Below are 20,364 nucleotides of genomic sequence, written 5' to 3' on the forward strand. Positions count from 1 at the left end.
TTTTGTTTATCTTTTCAAACAACTAGATCTTAATTTCATTGATTTTTTTCTATTGTTTTTTCTGTCTCTGTCTATTTCCACTCTGATCTTTGTTATTTCCTTTCTCCTGCTAATTTTGGGCTTATTTTGTTCTTTTTCTATTTTCTGGAAGTGTAAAGTAAGGTTGTTTATTTAAGATTTTTCTATTTTCTAATATATGCATTTATCAGTATAAACTGCCTTCTCAAAACTGCTTTTACATAAGGCATCTATAGGTTTTGGTATATCATGTTTCCATTTTCATTTGTTTTGAAATATTTTTTTATTTTGCTTTTAATTTTTTCTTTGATCTACTGGTTTTCTAGGAAACCAGTTTAATTTCCACATCTTTGTAGATTTTGCAGCTTTCCTCTTGTTTACTTCTGGCTTCATACCATTGTTACTGGAGAAAACACTTGGCATGATTTCAGTCTCCTTAAATTTGGTAAGACTTGATTTGTGTCCTATCATATTGTCGAACTGGAGAATGTTGCATATGCACTGGAGAAGAACCGATATTCTATTTCTGTTGGATGGAATGTTCTGAAAATGTCTTTTGGATTAATTTAATCCAAAGTATGGTTCAAGTCCATCATATCCTTGTTGATTTTTTTGTCTGGAAAATGACCTAACCATTGCTCTGAGTGGAGTACTTAGTTCCTCTATTATTGTACTGTTGTTTCTCTCTTCAAATCTGTTGGTAGTTGCTTAATATATTTAGGTGCTCCAGTATTGAGTACATATATATTTATGATTATTATATTTTATTGATGGATTGCCACTTTTGTCATTATATAATGACCTTCTTTTGTTACCATTTTTGGTTTAAAGTTTATTTTGTCTGATATAAATATAGCTATCTCTGATTTCTTTTGGTTTCCACTTCTGTGAAATATCTTTTTCCATCCATTCTCTTTGAGCCTATGAGTGTCTTTAAAGCTGAAGTGAGTCTTGTAGGCAGCATATAGTTGAATGTTATTTTTTTATCCATCCAGCCACTCTGTGCATTTTGATTGATAAATTCAGTCCATTTTTATTTAGAGTATTTAATATGTGAAGGTTTACTAAAGCCATCTTATTGTTTTGTATTTCCATTGTTTCCTTTTTCCTTTGTTTTTGCTTACCTTTGTAAATTGGTGATTTTCTGTGATGGTATGTTCTGTTTCCCCTTTATCTTCTATGCTAGCTTTTTGCTTTGTGGTTACCATGAGGCTTACATAAGGCATCTCATAGATAAAACAGTCCATTTTAAGCTGATAGCAACTTAACTGTGATCGTCTATAAAAGCTTCACCCTTTTACTCCCACTCTTTCATATTTTTGATGTCATTATTAACCTCTTTTATTTTTGTTAACACATCATAGTAGCTATAATTACTTAGTACTCTTTCCTTTTCTTTATACTATAGTTAAGTAGTTAACTCACCATCCTATTACAGATTTAGAGTTTTCTTTCTTTTTTAAATTTTTTTTAAAGATTTTATTTATTTATTTGAGAGAGAGAGACACAGCAAGAGAAGGAACACAAGCTGGGGGAGTGGAAGAGGGAGAAGCAGGCTTCCTGCAGAGCAGGGAGCCCGATGTGGGGCTCGATCCCAGGACACTGGGATCATGACCTGAGCTGAAGGCAGACAATGACTGAGCCACCCAGGTGCCCCAGATTTAGAGTTTTCTAAGTTTGACTATATAATTACCTTTCCCAGTGTGCTGTAAACTTTCATATGTTTTCATTCACTGATTAGTGTCTTGATTTCAGCTTGAAGAACTCCTCTTAAAATTTCTTGCATGTAGGTCTAGTGGTGATGAACTCACTCAGCCTTTGTCTAGGAAAGTCTTTATTTCTCCTTCATATCTGAAAGATAACTTGGCTGATTAGAGAATTCCTGGCTGGCATTTTTTTTTTTCCTTTCAACACTTTGAGTATGTCATTCCACTCTCTCTGATGAGAAATCCATTGATAGACTAATGGGGGTTCCTATGAGGGTTACAATATCCCCCTCCCCCACCTCTGCTCTGCTGCTTTAAGAATTTTTTACCTATCCTTGATCTTTGACGGTTTCATCATAATGTGTCTTGGAGAGGTCTTTTTGCATTGAGATAATAGTAAGGGTGATCTATTAGCTTTGTAAACTTAGATGTCCAATTCTCTCCCCAGGTTTGGGAATTTCTCAGCTATGACTTAAATAAGTTTTTTGCTCTCTTGTCCCTTTCTTCTCCTTCTGGAATCCCAAATATTCCAATATTTGTTCTTTTGATCAAATCCCATAGGTCATGTAGGCTTTCTTCAACCTTTTCACTTTTTTTCCTTTGTTCTCTTCCAACTGGTTTATTCCAAAATTCTTATCCTCTAACTGACTTATTCTATCTTCCATTTGCTCTACTCTGCTGCAAATGCCTTTTTATTACATTTTTTTTCCTTTCATTTTATTGAGGTCTTTAGCTCCAGAATTTCTGTTTGGTCCTTTTTCATGACTTCTATCTCTTCAGAAAAAAAAAATCTCATTTTCATTATTTTTTTTTCAAGATTTCTTTGATCTGAGTTTTCTTGTAGCTCATTGAGTTTCTCCAAAACAGCTCTTTTGCATTTTGATGGCATGTTGCCTTGATTTTCCATGTTCTTTTAGTTTTGTGCTGCTGCTTTCACACTTGAAGTGGAAGACATCCCTTAATTCTTTGTTAATTGCCTTCTGATTGGGAATTCTGTTCGATGATGTTTTTATTATATGGGGTTTTATCTGTCTTTGTGTGGGCCTACCTGTTCCCCTGTACTTGCTCCCTCTTGTGGGAGCATTTGTGTCTTCTCTGGTTCTTGCAAGTCCCCAGGCTGGCTACTGGAGCCCTCTCTTTTGTTTCCAGAAGATGGCACTATTGCTCAAATTTGTGGTTTCTTCCTGGCCCTGAAGACCCTGGCCTATTTCTGAGTGTATATCTGTTTAAGAGCTCTCTTGACACAGCACTTAGGAGTGCACACAAAGAACCAGCCACAGAGTGAGCGGAGGTATGACTTTAGCCCCTGGGGAAGGTGCCTGCAGAACTCTGGACCTAGTACAGAGTTCCCAGGGTATGTTACTCCTAGAGGCTAGTGGGTGGACTTTCTGAATAGTCTGCACAAATCAAGTCCATTATCTGTCTCTTTCCCAATCTCTTCCCTCCCCTCAAGTCAGGAAGGTTCCACCTCAGTACTCTGGGTATTGCTGGAGAGAAATGGGTTTCTATGTCAGTGTCCCACACAACTGAGATGACCAGGTAATCATTTGCTGTTCCCCCCCATCCCCTCCCCTCACTGGCTCCCCACCACACCGCCATGCACAGAAGAGGTCACTGCTGCTGGATAGAGCAGCCTCATGCAATGTTTCCTTGGTGGGAAGGGTGGCATGAGGAAAGTTTCTCTTACATCTGCCTCCTCTGTGACCAAACTTAAATGTATACATAAGTATGTATTTTTCTTAAAAGACTTTTTATTTATTTATTTGACACAGAGAGAGAGATAGAGAGAGAGCACTAGCAGGGGGACCGGCAGGCAGGCAGAGGGACAGGGAGAAGCAGGCTCCCCGCCGAGCAGGGAGCCCGATGCGGGGCTCGATTCCAGGACGCTGGGATCATGACTTGAGCCAAAGGCAGCCGCTTAACTGACTAAGCCACCCAGGCGCCCCTAAGTGTGTGTGTGTTTGTTTGTTTGTTTGTTTTTTTCCTCTTCAGTGCTGTGCTGGAATCTCTCCTAGGGAAGGCTGGGCTCAGAAAATTCTCTCTCATGTGTGGGTATGTGCCCAGGTCAATACTCTCCAGGTTTTTTTCCCAACCGGGGCCAGAGAGATCTGACATGTTCACTATCTCCTTTGGTTTCACAGCTTATACTTAGGTCTGTCTGCCTATTATTGGACACACAGGTGGGTGAGACTCCTCCTAGGATCTTTGGTGTCTGGTGCTAGATCCCACAACACCCACAAAACACTTTTGTTTGTGGATGGGTATCTGTTTCATTTTCATTTTGATGCATCCATCACATTGTTTTCAGACTGTGTGCACAGCTCATTCTGCATGAGTAGAAACACACAAATGGAGAAACAAAGAACCCTCTGCAATGTGAATTATTTCATCTTAATGTTTTGAGCATGAAGGTGCCCAGTCTGTGTTTTTACTGCCAAAGCAGCAAAGAAAATGCAAGACAACATTTTGTACCAGTGAAATTTGTTTAAAGCCATGTAACATCATTAAAAAGAGTGATTAGTTATGGTTAGTTTGGTTAAAGAATACTATAGTTAGTTCATAAGTATAAAACATAAATGTTTTTTAGTACAAATGCTTTTTATACTGTCTGCTAAGGTAATCTAAAAAACTATAGAATTTTATGATATTAGAATGACTTCTAAATTGTAAATTTTATAGTTATTCTACTTGGCCACAAAAATCATCATAAACCTAATTATTATCTTTTCTTTCTTATTATGTTAATGCCTTGGGCAATGAGGCATTTTAACTTATTTAATATTTAAAAGTTGAAATTGGACCTATACTTTTTATGTTTTTCAGTTGTTATTCTGTAGTTTTCTCTTAAACAAAAAACCCTATACATTTTTATAGTAGTATATGTCTGTAGTGTATATAGACATATCCTAATGTGTGCATAAGACAAAAAAACTGTTCCATTTATTTAATTCTTTAAGTAATTATATAGTTACGAAGTTAAAGTTGTTAAATTTCACTAAAAAGAAAAAGAAAATTAAAGAATTGATGAAGACTGATACCCTTCATTTTTGTGGCATATTTAGCAGCCATCAAATATGGAGTCGAAGGACCAAGTGAAAAACTACTCTGCACTTGACACATCTATGAGGCCACATATTCTTTCACTAAGCTTTGCAGCATCAGTCATGAATTACAGTATAGTAAGTTTTAAATGCTGCAGTTTTTTGTCCCCAAGGTATCTGTTCCAAGACATTATACATTTTTTAAAGCATTAAATAGGCAGTCAGAGATATATAAGCAGTCAGAGATATAAGCTATGTAAGTGTCCTTTTTTCCCCTTTCATTTCATCATTTTGAATATCTTGAGGGCTTTTCACTGCAGAGTCCTGCTGCTCTAACCTAAAAAAAAGAAAAGTGTACTTATTTCTAAGCTTACTAGGTCTTTCTTTTACATAGTTCATCGTTTTGTGAATAATGTATATGTTCAATAAAATAATCAAGAGATATTGCCATCATCATGACACCTTAATGAAACAAAGTAATGACTTAGAATTTCTACTTTGAAATAAAAAAATTAAAGCATAATTTAATTAAATATTTAATTAATATTTATTTAATATTTAATTTAATTAATTATTTAATTTAATTTAATTAAGCATAAACAATAATCACAAAACTTCTTTTGGTAGATTATTTTTAGTTAGTTCCCTTCCAATTAAGAGTTTCTCAAAAATATCCTCTTGACATAAAACCAAAACCTTTATCAACACTACTATTATGGCTCTGAATTTCTCCATTTTGTTATGTCCACTCAGGCATGGAATGTACTAATATAATATTTAGAAGAAACAAAATAGGTGGATGGGCAGTAAGAAGTGTGAGGTCTAATCTTTACTTTGTAAGTCCCTCTACACCCGCCTCCTTCTATTTTCAACACTTTATAATTCTACTGTGGTTCGATAGTGCTATGAAAACGTTATTTATAGTATTGATTATTGCATGTGAAAGTTATAAAGTAGTAAGTTATGTGTATTAATGAGAACATATCAGTATCTAAGTTATGTGTGTGCTAGTGTAAATGCACACACATCCCTAAGTAATAAGATTTTCTCTATAATATGCCTAAAAGAATGACTGCAAAAGGCATTGTTTTTACATCCTAACTTCAAGTTTAGGATTGCTGTGATGCTGCCTGGACTTGTGCTAGTGTCTGTAGGTTCTTTATCCTTTGAGATAAAAATCAGAGTTCTTGGTCTCTGATTAATCTTGGCACCAAACTTTTACAAAGAAAATGATTTAGAAGCTAATTTCGTGTTTTGTGACTCAAATCCCATACAGATGAATTATATGCTGCTACATATTATATTTTTAGAAGAGAAAGTCAGGTGGTCATGTCTAAAAGTATGTTTTACCATAGCACATACCCTTCCCACTGTGAATTGTGTAAGACTGTTGAATCACAGACTGATACCTCTGAAACAAATAATACATTATATGTTAAAAAAAAAAGAAGAAGAAGAAGAAGAAGATGATAGCAGGAGGGGAAGAATGGGGAAGAAGGAAGCGGGGGAAATCAGAGGGGGAGATGAACATGAGAGACGATGGACTCTGAGAAACAAACTGAGGGTTCTAGAGGGGAGGGGGGTGGGGGGATGGGTTAGCTTGGTGATGGGTATTAAAGAGGGCACGTTCTGCGTGGAGCACTGGGTGTTATACGCAAACAATGAATCATGGAACACTACATCAAGACCTAATGATGTAATGTATGGTGATTAACATAACATAATAAAAAAATAAATAAAAATATGTTTTAAACATAGTTTCTCTCACCATGAAGATGAGGAGCTTTAGTTAGGGGATCACAACTGCTCCTTTTTCCTGTGCCTTGGCTCCCCTAGTTCCTCACCCATGAGCCACAAAGCAAATGCTACCTGTGTCTCAGGATTGTTGTATTCAAATAATCTGGCTCCACACTGGAGGGTGGTTGCATAGTGGTGTAGTCAGTAGTATATTTACCTACTTTAACATAAACTAATTGGAAAAAAATCTTACTCTGATGTGCTGTTTTTCAGCATCCTCCCAATTCTGGACCTTTCTCAACCTAATGGCTGGATCTATGTCTTTCTTCAGAAATGGGGCCCATCCTGGCTGTAGGTAGGGGACACAGCCTTCATGTGTCCACCCTTGTTTCCAAACCAGGCATCTCCATCTTATACCTTGGTATGGAAATTCATTTTTTCATTTGTTCCCCTTTGCCAGAGTTCCTTTTTTAGTTTCTACCTATAATGTCTATTTCTTTAGAAATGGGATACCATCTTGTTCTTGTCGGTCCTTCACACTTGGATAGTACTCTTGCTTCTAAATACCAATAACTGTGTCCCTACTTCCTGATGCAGACGGCTTTTGTGGATATCAGAATATCATCAGCTTCTAGATTCTGTGTTGCTGCAGCCCACTCACCTGCCTATTAGGACATCCTGGGTGGATATGCTGGATTTCCTTCATGTCAACTACCTGTTTCATGAGTGCATCTATGTAATGATAATAGGAGTGATAACAGCAGTTATTCCCATTTCTACCATAATTCTAGTTCCTTTAAATATTTTGTACATTACACTGAATCAATGATTTTTCCTGGATTTCATTTTAGATAGCATGCAATATATGAGAGCAAATGTTTTCTCAAATTTCCATTGGTTATTTTTTATTTAACAAATAATTTCAGAGCATCTTTGTTGTGCTGGGACATTTGCTGAAGATGATAGGCGTTATTTTTTTTATCCCGAGAGTCCAAATACTCCTTGGAGAAAAGAATATGATAAAAGCAGATGATTTTGAAAGAGTATAAAAAGAGAATACAGATGATTCTAATTAAGCTTGGATGGAAGAAAGAAGGAAATGACATTAGTCAGAGCTTTCTAGAGGAGGTAACAGTAGTCATGGCTGACCATCAATGATTCAGTATTATTTAAGACACTGTCTAATGGAATTACATCTTTTTCTACATTTCTTTACTTAAATTGATAATTCATAGACATATCAGAAAAGAAAGAAGACCAAAGAACAACTCTTTGTAGGCCTAATTCAGTTTAGCTGCATTTAGCCAAAATTGATGTAAGGTGTCATTGTCTGCCCCCCTCCCCCTTCTGCAGATGATGATACCCATATGGCAAGAGTGGTGATGATGATGATGATAAACACCACTTGAATGTTTATATATTCTGGGAAATTTGCTAAAATGGATTTATACCTTTATATGCTTGATCCCACTTGATCCTTATAGTACGTAGAATTTTAAGATGGCCCCTTAGATTCCTGGCCACTGGTGTACACACAATTTCTCCTGGTATTCAGTGAAACACTAACCTAGGTACTGCTGTGAAGGGATTTTACAGATGTAATTAAAGTCTTAAATCAATGGATCTTTAAATAGGGGTATTATCCAGGTGAGCCTAATTTAATCATATGAGTCCTTTAAGTCTGGTCATAGATAGAGGTCAGAGACAGAGGAAGTCAGAGATCCAAAGCATGAGGACTCATTGTGTCACTCTGGCTTTGAAGAAGCCACATGGCAAGCAAGTAGGTGGCTTCCAGGATCTGAGAGTGAGCCCTGGCTGATAAGCAGAATCTACTCAGCTGAGAAAGTTTATTCTTCCATGACCACATGAGTTTGAAAGAGGACTCCAAGCTCCAGATGAGATCAGAGCACACTGATACCATGGTTTTAGACTTGTGAGACCCCAAACAGAAAACCCAGTTGAGCGCCCCCCTAGAATCCTCTGGGTACAATTTGTAGCCATGGGCTTCAGAAAAGCCTTTTTCTCACCTATTCATTGGCAGATCTTTCTCTTCAATTAAAGACTGGATGGGTCATGGAGAAGAAGCCTAAAGAGAGCTACATCCATGCCTCTACCCTCCCTATCTTGGAATGGCAGAAGGATGGCAGGGTGAATCAAATGTGTGCACATTTGTGTGTGTGTGTGTTTCTGAGAGAGAGAGACAGACAGACAGACAAAGAGATAAAGAGAGAGAAGGTAAAGAGACAGAAAGTTATGGATCTCTACATCCTGATAAAGAACAGATGTAAAAATTGAAAGCAATTATCTCAAAAACTTTTGGAGAATAAAAGAAGGGAAATTAGAGAAGTTCCTTGGCATGAGCTTTTTTGATTACAATACTGACTTAAATTAAATCTTGACTTTATTTTCCCAGATTCAAAATGTATTTTCTTGATCATGGACTGAATCATGCTGCCCTCCTCCTCATAATCAATTTGTTAGATGTGAGTGGGAATTGGAAACAAAACAATTTGTCAGTTGTTTGCAGACACAAAGACAGAAGTCTAGGCAGCCCTGTTGCCTATGGAAACAGTGCTTATTAAGAAGCATAAGAATCAAGGTCTTTCCCAGCACCCCTTCTAGAGAGGGACTGAATGCACAGGGACATCCTTGCAAGGAAAAATATGAAAAGTCTACTGACCCTGGAACTGTCTGAGTTAGACACACCACTTGTTTTTTTTTTCTTTAAATTGTTTTATTGTTATATTAATCACCATACATTACATCATTAGTTTTTGATGTACTGTTCCATGATTCATTGTGCATAACACCCAGTGCTCCACGCAGAACGTGCCCTCTTTAATACCCATCACCAGGCTAACCAACCCCCCCACCCCCTTCCCCTCTAGAACCCTCAGTTTGTTTTTCAGAGTCCATCGTCTTTCATGGTTCATCTCCCCCTCCGATTTCCCCCCCTTCATTCTTCCCCTCCTGCTATCTTCTTCTTTTTTTTTTTCCTTAACATTATTGCATTATTTGTTTCAGAGGTACAGATCTGTGATTCAACAGTCTTGCACAATTCACAGGGCTCACCATAGCACATACCCTCCCCAATGTCTATCACCCAGCCACCCCAGCCCTCCCACCCCACCCCCACTCCAGCAACCCTCAGTTTGTTTCCTGAGATTAAGAATTCCTCAATTCAGTGAGGTCATATGATACATGTCTTTCTCTGATTGACTTATTTCACTCAGCATAACACCCTCCAGTTCCATCCTTGTCGTTGCAAATGTCAAGATCTCATTCCTTTTGATGGCTGCATAATATTCCATTGTGTATATATACCACTTCTTCTTTATCCATTCATCTGTTGATGGACATCTTGGCTCTTTCCACAGTTTGGCTATTGTGGACATTGCTGCTATAAACATTGGGGTGCACGTACCCTTCGGATCCCTACATTTGTATCTTTGGGGTAAATACCCAGTAGTGCAATTGCTGGATCGGATGGTAGCTCTATTTTCAACTGTTTGAGGAACCTCCATACTGTTTTCCAGAGTGGTTGCACCAGCTTGCATTCCCACCAACAGTATAGGAGGGTTCCCCTTTCTCCGTATCCCTGCCAACATCTGTCATTTCCTGACTTGTTAATTTTAGCCATTCTTACTGGTGTGAGGTGGTATCTCATTGAGGTTTTGATTTGGATTTCCCTGATGCCGAGTGATGTTGAGCACTTTTTCATGTAGGCATACCACTTGTTATCAATCCCATAGACTCATATATGTTCCTATACTTTCAAGCTTATTTGGACAAATATAATTGAATAATTATAATAGCAGACATTTAATCATACTACATGTCAGGCACTGCTCTTGGCATCTTTACACATATTATCTCATTTAATCTTTGTAACAACACTTTAGGACAGGCATAACTATTGTCCCTATTTTAGAGATAAGAACATCGAGGCAGACATGAAACAATGTGTGTGTGGTCACACATGTAGGTGGGGGTGGAGCTGGGACTTGAACCCAACCTGTCAGACTTCAGACACTATGTCTAACCACCGATTCTGTAACAGAACTTATTTTCCAAAGCCACATACAACAAGATTTCTTATCCACCCATTTTTCTTACAATGTCATACTGGCACACTTCCCTTCAAAAGGTGAAATCTAGACTTCTTTTTCTTAAATCAGAGCAAGGTTTGGGTCTAAGTTAGAAATGACATTATGGAACTTTCAAAGCCAGTCATAAAAGGTGGTACAGCATTCACCTGATTCCCTGTTGGGCTACTCGCCTTGGGAGCCCTGAACTGCCATGTAAGCAGTCTAACACCCCTGGGGCCACCGTGGTGTGAGGAAGCCCAAATTAATCCCTAAGAAAGGAGACCACCTGGAGAGGCCCTGAGTCTACATAAAAGTGGGAGATGCCCAAGAAGCCCCCAGCTGCTTCGGCATCCCCACCATCCTGCCTCCAGCCACCATCTGACTTCACACACAGGAGAGACCTGAGTCAGAACTCCAAGAGCCACTCCCAAATTCCTGGCCCCCCAAACCCCTGAGATATAAAACAGTTGTTACTGTTTTAAGCCACAGTGTTTGGAGGCAGTTTGTTATGCAGCAAGAGACACAGATGGAAATATTTCTATAGAAAAGTGGATTCAGTTAAAATGAAGTACATACAATTATTAAATATACTAATTAAAAATGTGTTTTAATTATAAGTTTCTATTTTCGTATATGCCCTGATTTCCCAAATAGAAATTTTCTTACTATGATAACACTGTTTGAATCTCAAAAGTTGGTTTAATCCAGTTACCAGTTTTTGTTTTGTCTTCTATTATTTCAAAGGATGGGTTAATTTCTATAGAAATTATAGTAACTAGATTCTACTTCTTAAATTAATTTGATTTGCTTACTGTCTTTTTAATGTGAAATAATTTCTTCAGGATGAAAGTACTCTTCCTTCCTGCAAAATATCCTATTTTGGTGAAACATTTTTGCTTTGTGAATAAGGTACCACACATCACTGTAATAATCCAGCCAGAAGACCCCTACTGGATAACAATATTAAATCAACTGTCATGTTAAGGGGGGATTTGAAGAACAAATTAAACTCCCATTCAGGCATTCAAATAAAGCGACTGCTTGAATGCTCACTCAGTGGGCATCATCTCATCACTCGGTGGGCATCTTATTTGAGGAGGAATATTCCCACTGGCAAGCTTATTTACTTCACGATTTTAAATATGTACATCAAGGAAAATGTGAGAGCATTAGCACAACTGCCATTAGTAGTTTAAATCTATAAAACTGATTCATCTTAAATATTTAAGGGTAGAATTATTTCCAGGGAACAATCACATTAAGCACCTACTTTCTGTGTATGTCTGCTAAAGAGACACAGAAATTAATCTGTTACAAGGAACTGGGAGCATTCAAATGGGACCTAAAAAATATAAAACTGAGATCCTACATGATGTGAGGTTATAAACATGAAACTATATCCAGAGTTCTGGTTCTAGTTCCATTAAACAAGTTTTTTTTTTTTTTTTTTTTTTTTTTTTTTACTAGAAGTCAGTGTAATTACAATGAAACGGAGCTGCAGCATTAGATTTCTGAAGAAGTACTGACCAAAGGGCAAATGTGATTTCTCCCAGTGACATGATCCATTTTTGTCTAAATTTAACTCCGTAAAATGGCACCAAAGGAGTCATTGGCAGAGTCATATCTTTAGAGTGTGTACTCATTAAAGATAAAACACTGAAAGCAGATAAATGAGAAATGCATTCTTTGCAGGATTGCTTAGGCTAGATATGACTTGCAGTCCAAATTTCTGGATTTCAATTGCTGTAATTGTAACTAAAGGAAAAATAGGACATTTTAGGATTTGAAATGAGGTAAGGCATGGAAAGAATATTCAGATTGCCATCTCATATATTTGTAGCTGTATTCTAAATTAAATTCTAATTTTCTTTTTTTCCCTTTCTTTTGGTGATACCTATAGAGAACGAAGCAAAATACAAATTCGTCTCCTCTGAAAGGAATGGAAGGGAGAAAAAAGTAGAAAAATTAAATGAAATTTAATTCAATTTGGCATAAGATGTGTTTAAAGCAATTTGTTAAATGCGACGTCCATTTCTGCACTTCCAGGATTGAGATAAAAACAATCTGTAATGATTTCCTGAGCACAAGTTTCTTATCTCAGTTGTAGCCAGTGGCTACACTAAACTACCAAGCAAGGGTGTCACTTTTAAGTACTAGACTCCTTTTACTATATTTGCGGAAGTCAGAATGTACTACCAGGAGACTAATGTTTTGTAGTTCTTTCATGTAGATGGTGGCAGAGCAGGCATAATAAATCAATAGAACAAATTGTCAGACCAGTAATGTGGCTTCTGTTGTTCTGCTTCTCATTAAAGGCAGTGGCAATTGAAGAAAAGCTATTACTGCATCCAGAATTCTTAATGAGGTTTGCTACCAATTAGTTTACTGCCCAAGTATATGCTTTGACATTTGGTTAGCTAAAAACTTGGGCAACTGTTATGTAAAAGGATATTACTACACGTAAGCCTGAAATACTTACCTATGCTAATGCTGAGGCAGTTAATAGAATAGGTACCTGCAAAATATCTTAAGAAAACATTGACCTTCAGATTCCTGCTTTCTTCTCAGCTGACGTCAAATCAGTAAAGAAACCTAAAGCCAATGTTTTATTGATATCTGAACTAATGTGGTTTGCAAATTTTTTTTTATTAAGCTTTGCAAACCAATGTCAGGTTAAACTATTGTGCCCAGAAAATGTCAGCCTCAAAAAATTGTCTGATAAATGTGATGGAGCTTTTTTGACACATTTTCATCAAGACCTTACCCTGGTACCCTCTTTCTTTCAATCACTTCAAGGCTATGAATAAATATTGCAGCAATTTTTATTCTGTAAGTAGGATTTTCATGGGGGGAAATCCTGGTGCATCGGTGAGTGAAGATTTTTAGTTGTATATAAAGAAAGATTCATAATGTAAGGAAAATTTTGTAATATATCACAGGAGAAAAATCTATGGCTTATGTCACAAGATCTCAAGAAAATTCGTGTTAAAAAGAATACCAATACTCATATACATAAGAGATTTTTGGACAGATTATTATAGATACCGTTTATTACAAATTTTAAAAGAACATAAAGATATGACAAAAATACTGACTCAGCACCAAAAACCTTCTAAAACATTTAGAGAGTGTCTGAGAATTAATGCAATAAGTTACCTCTTAGAAGTCAGAATAGAGTAAAACAATGCAGTATGACCTAAAGAACACAGAATGACGGTTCTTTGGGGGTTCAGGGGGAAGGACATGTAGAACCAACATGCTTCCTGATACCTCAGTTTCAATATCATTTGCTCAACCTGGTTCTCTCTCTCTCTCATCTCTCCTTGGATGATTTATTTATTCCCAGGCTTAAAACCACTGGACATTTTTCTCCCTGCTTTTTATATTTCTATCAGTTCCAGATACCTAATGTCACAAAACTCCAACTTTCACTTCTTTGAGATTTATATTCAGCCCATGATCAAAACTGAAGTTTCTTCATGTACAACTTCGGTTACATTTTCATTCTCTAGTTCCAATAGCATTGAATTAATAGCCTTCTAGCTCCTGGATTAAAATGCCTATATCATAGCCTTATGTCTTTTACATAGGGGAAAAAAAAGTTATCTCCTTTAAAGCATTGTTCTGAAAAGTCAGTAAAGTTTATATCTTTGTGTCTTAGAGTATGGGAAAAAAAATCTTTGCATCTTTCATGATTCTGTATGAATTAGCTTTTCATTCTCCTTTGTCCTGCTGGATATTGTGCTAATGCTAGAGACTTTACCTTCTTTTATAACCACAATGACAAATTTCTTTTGCCTTGCTTTAAACACATTTTTATGCCGAATTTAATTAAATTTCATTAAATTTTCTACTTCTGGCTTCCTTTCTTCCTTTTAGAGGGAGGAATTTTTATGTTGCTTCAGTCCAAATACATATCACTAAAAGAGGAAAAAATATGGAATATAATTTTAAAAAATAGCTTAAAATATATGAAATGTCAGTCTGAATATTTTTTTCACATTCCTGTAATCTCTTACCTCATTTCAAATCCTAAAATGTCTTATATTTCTTAGTTATAGTTACAGTAATTGAAATACAGAAATTTAGACTGCAATTCAAATTCAACTTAAAAATTCTGCAAAGAAAGCACTTGATCTCTTACATCTTTCCAACCATCAAGACACACCAGCCTAAAATAATCCATTGGATTTTGTGTCCTCCAGATTATTAGGCCACAGATTGTTCATTAATACTGTCCTATCTTCTTTGCCTTCCCAGTACTCTAATACTGTGCTTGGTACATGGTAAGTCCTCAAAAATGGCTGATAAATACGAACTCCGAAGACAGCGCTTGCTATATGCCAGACCCTTTATGAGGAGTTTTACATTAAGTCATCTGATTTAATCTAGTAACTTAAGAGAAAACTAAAGCCCATAAATACCAAGTAATTCATTCAAAGTCAACAGTTAGTGGCAGAATTAGTATAAATGTATTATAGTAATGCAAAGTAATGCCCATCAGCTCGTTTATAACTTAATGGCTAATGTACTTGGATATTTTTTACTAAGGAAACTGTTAAGATCATAAAGATCCATAATAGATTTTATATAGTCAACCTAATCAATGAAAAGATAAAATATAAGACAAATCACTACTTTGGAAAACAGAATAAATACACATGTAATGTAAAATCTCCTTAAGAAACAATTAAAAAATATTATTACAAAACCATAGTTTTACTGTTGAGATATGAGCATTTATCTGTTTTTCTAATATAGTCACCCTTGACAATATCTATTTTTCACATGTATGTTATTTTAAGTACCAGTCATCTACTGTTTGATTTTGAGAACCCCTCAAAATCTAACCTATTTGGAATCAATAGGATTCATGTCCCCAGTGAAAGATTTTTAGCCTACCATCAAATATCATGTGCGCATGTAAATGTATTTGGGTGAATTGTTTAAAATCAAAATTTAATGGATAAGGAAATGAGAAAAAAATAGAAGTTGCAAGAAAATAAAATCTAAGACCAAATGCAGAAGTTAGAATGGAAAAAGCTTTGTGGTATTTTGAGAAAAGGAAGGATGATCCAAGATGAAAACTTAGTTAAGTTAATGAGTCAGATACTACTCAGATGGAAGACATGATAATATTGGGGTTAGAATTATACTCACTATTACATCATTAAAGCCGACTTACCACCAGGAACCCAACTACAGACAAACAAAATTGGGTTTTTTTGTTTGTTTGTTTGTTTGTTTGTTGTTGCAAGAAGACCACATAACTAGGCAGACCAATGTACTGGCAGGGATTGTCAGAATTTGTAAACTAAGGAATTGCTGGAACCACATGAGTATGAGGAATTATTGTTTGCTGTTGGCTTTGCATCTGATAGGGTCTGAAAGAACTAACACTAAAAGAGTTTGAGATTAGGTATTTGTCTTGCACATCATTATTGGGTACAGTTTATCTGTTTTGCAAATCATAGTACACTCTTGCAAGGTATGGTTTCTATTTGAATGCTCAGTTCCCTGCTCATCATCTAGCTACTAGCAGAATTGCTTTTATTTTGTCAATATCAATGCAGTCAAATCCCAGAAGGGCTAAATATCAATGCAGTCAAATCCCAGAAGGGCTAAATGAAATTAATTCATGTTCTGGAATGAACTAGACTATAACTAATTATAACAACGAAAGATTTCTTTTCTCCTTGGTGACCTCCCAGCTCACAGAGGTAGTTTTGTTGCACTAACTTGGCACAATCCACCATTATTGCTTGTTTTTCCTTACCTCCCACTGCTGTCCAGAATCTGCTAGACTGCCCAACCCCAATCCTACCCCCATGCTGAACAAATGGGGTTCAGTCTTGGTTTAGTCTAGTTAACTCCAGCAAAATTAATGAAAGAGAGCACTGATTTTATTTATTTGTTTATGGAGATCTGGCTGAAAATTTACACTAGCTGACCTTCAAGTTCCATTCAGTTGAGAGTTTCTGTGATTCTTTGAAGTGGCAAAAATATGTCAGATGGATTCTTCAAGGCAAAACTGTTTACTTATTCAACAAAAATCATAACTTTGAGCTGCTGTTGCCTTCTGGAATATTATAACGTAACAATCCACCATGATTGAAATTAAAATAAATGACTACAATCTAGTGCATGGGCTAAAGTAAACAAGTACTATTAAAAACTGTGTGCATCTGGGTGTTATACGCAAACAATGAATCATGGAACACTACATTAAAAAAAGTACTCATTAGTTTATGAAACATGAAATATATCAATTGTAATTTGATATGCTCACAAAATCATTAGGCTTCATTGTTGTTCAAATAAACCATTCAATGGGTTAATTAAAAAAAAAACTGTGTGCGTGATGCTAATACAGTTTAGTCTTACCTAAAATTTGGAATCATAAGCATTTGTTTGGGTTTGAGAGACTGTGGTGGGGAGTGAGCATAAATAACATGATGAAAATAATAATGTTGTATTCCTCCAAATGCCATTACTCACCCATAAGTAGCTAAGTGCATACTTTAACTTGAAGTTTTAGTAAAGGTTATGTGTTCTTGCCCATCTATTCATATATTTACAGTGACCTGGACTTACTCTGCATTTGCAAGAGGTTGGCTGGGATTATCCTTAGGGTCAATGGCCGTGGATTTGAGAGAAAGTAACTGGTCCCCAGGGTTTTCAATTCCATGACCTTGGTGTTATTAGAAACCCAGTACAGACTTGATCTCCATTAACATTTCTGTCCCTGCAGTAATTATTAGGGGGAATATTTTTTTGCCCTTGATTTTAGTGAAAAACGTGGAATTAATTTACTCAACCAAGCACATGAGTCCTGGACTCTACTTTCATTCCGGGGGACTTCTTCCTCCTTGGCTAGGTTATATAAACTCTAGGCTTTGTATAACTTGCCCCTGGATACCCACCATAAAACCCTATGTTGATAATAACTAGTACATTAAGCCCTGCTGAATGTGTTGTTAAGTATGTTCTCCTAGAATATTTGTCAATATTAAAGCAGAATCAATAAACAAAACAGATTTTATTATAAGAAAGGATTTTTCAGCTATGCTCTTCAACTAAACAGAGCTCTCACAAATCTCAAAACTTCCTTAGTGAACCAGACTTCACCCTCACTACCTCTCACCAAATCTGAGATGATGGAATAATGCACCTCTCAGACTTACCACTTGCCAAAATAATAAATTGATTAGAGTTAAATAATGATGCACAATGCTTCTGATGTAGAAAGTACTTCCATAAAACAGTTACAGGCTGAATTGTGTTTCCTCAAAATGTATGTTGAGATTCTATCCCCTGTAACCTGTAAAGGTGACCTTATGTGGAGATTGCCAGCTATCACCACCAATGGAGAAGCAAGAAAGGATTCTACCTAGCTTCTCAAAGTGAGTACAATGCTGCTGCCCCTTTGATTTCAGAATTCTGGCTTCCAGAATTATGAGGGAATAAATTTCTATTGTTTTAAGCCACCCAGTTGGTGGTACTTTGTGACCACAGCCCTAGGACACGAGTATATCATTGTTAACTATTTTTACAATTAAATTTGCCAAAGAAAGATTAGTTTACTCTTAAAGAATAAATCTATTAAAATGTGGAATGCCAAGATGTTATGTAATGAAACAAAATTAACTCACCATATTCATATGAGGTGGAATTTAGGATCCTCCTACATGAATTTTCTTTAATATTTTTATGTGCAAAATATTCCCCTTAAACCTATAGGAGTTGTCCTAATTTAATTATATTATATATATATAAATATATATACATAAAAATATATATTTTCAGTCCAGCAACCTTCAGTTTGTTTCCTGAGCTTAAGAATTCCTCATATCAGGGCACCTGGGTGGCTCAGTTGGTTAAGCCACTGCCTTCGGCTCAGGGCATGATCTCAGGGTCCTGGGATTGAGCCCCGCATCAGACTCCCTGCTTGGCGGGAAGCCTGCTTCTTCCTCTCCCACTCCCCCTGCTTGTGTTCCCTCTCTTGCTGTCTCTCTCTCTGTCAAATAAATAAGTAAAATCTTTAAAAAAAAATTCCTTATATCAGCGAGATCATATGATACATGTCTTTCTCTGATTGACTTATATGTTAAAAAAAAAAAGAAGATAGTAGGAAGGGAAAATGAAGGGGAGAAAATCGGAGGGGGAGATGAACCATGAGAGACTATGGACTCTGAGAAACAAACTGAGGGTTCTAGAGGGGAGGGGGGTGGGGGGATGGGTTAGCCTGGTGATGGGTATTAAAGAGGGCACGTACTGCATGGAGCACTGGGTGTTATACACAAACAACGAATCATGGAACACTACATCAAAAACTAATGATGTAATAATGTATGGTGATTAACATAACATAAAACAACAACAACAAAATAAATAAATTAAAAAATAAACCATTTATTTTCTACAACTGATATCACGGCTAGAAGTTAGTAGATTTCAGTTTTGGTGTTTCTATTTAAGAGAGCTTATCTGACGACATTTCTGTCATGGTCTCCAGAAACAAGGAGGTGGTTGCTGAAATGCTAATGCAGAGGCACAGACATATGAAATCAGAATTTATTCCCGTACAGCTTTTCTGAAAGTTTTTCCTAAACACAACCTGAGTTCTCTTGTTTCTCTACAATGAATGTAGATGCTGCCCCCTAAATAATGACTCTACTGCGAAGTGATGATGACATTCCTTGAGAATTATGTTTAACAGTAATGAGAACAGCATTACTGATGATGGAGTTCAACTTATTTTTAAAAAAGGTACTTATTTTAGAAAATAAGTTCACTGTTTTATGATTTTCTTGTGCATATGTAGATGTCCAAAACTATCCCAATACATATTGCCTTTTTTTGTTGTTTGATCCTGTCACTTATGGTGTCAAAATATCACATTAAATGCATCGCTGTGCTATAGAAGAATGACAATTATAGAAATGCTAAGCAGTATATTAAAAAACTCACAGTGTGCTAAATCTCTACTGGTACATAGACTTTCTCTCTCTCTCTCTTTTTTGCTGTAGGGAAATTCTAAATGCCTCTTCTGGAAGAAAAATAAAATACACTGGGTTTGAAAAAGAAACTGCTATGTTTTTAGATAATCTGTTTAATAAATATATTTGGTTTGGGGAAATTTCAGTTCATAAAACCTCTCTCTATTTTTACCAACAACTGTGGCTTTCAATATGTATTAGTTATTAGCCATATTAGGACCAAGTCAAAGCTGCGGTTTCATACACAATGCCCTGACAGCTCACCCTACTAACCTTTACATAGACTTACAAGTCACTGGTGCATAATAAGTATAGCCTCCACTTAATGAAGCTAGATCTTTATATTTTTAACACTCATTTGGAAAAGCAATTAATTCTGGCTCTATTGAACAAGTTGAACAGGAAATAAATCAAATGTTAAAACACTGGTGACGAGCCAGAGTTTCTATAATTAGGGAGCTGATATGCCCAGGGCTGTCTATGTGTAGTTCTGTATTTTGATTGACAACTTCCACATATTAAAGGCATTATTATTATTTTTTTAACATACTGCCCCCATCCTCTACCTGAATCACAGGGAGAATTCCTGAAAACACCACACAATTTACAATGGGAATTTCACCTGCTATTTCATATTCATCTTGCCAAGATACTATCTACTGCAATAAATAACATGCAGCTCTGTTGTTCTTCACATCATTTCCAATTCAGAAAGCACATTTTCCTGCCATGTTTTAAAAAAAAGACCTTCCCATTGTTAAAATTAGAATGAGAG

General features: G+C 36.3%; 1 protein-coding gene and 1 pseudogene across 3 annotated transcripts in view; both read right to left on the reverse strand.

Annotated features, from left to right (window-relative positions):
* The window catches only part of KHDRBS2 (KH RNA binding domain containing, signal transduction associated 2), a 573,339-nt gene that overhangs the window by 107,955 nt on the left and 445,020 nt on the right, over positions 1-20,364 (reverse strand). The window lies entirely within an intron of this gene.
* Positions 1-20,364, reverse strand: part of LOC112837775 (actin-related protein 2/3 complex subunit 2 pseudogene) — a 76,821-nt pseudogene that overhangs the window by 55,876 nt on the left and 581 nt on the right.

This window comes from Callorhinus ursinus, unplaced genomic scaffold (genome assembly GCF_003265705.2).
Source record: "Callorhinus ursinus isolate GAN/ISIS: 27379988/994484 unplaced genomic scaffold, GSC_fseal_2.0 scaffold22, whole genome shotgun sequence".
NCBI classification, from domain to species: Eukaryota; Metazoa; Chordata; class Mammalia; order Carnivora; family Otariidae; genus Callorhinus; species Callorhinus ursinus.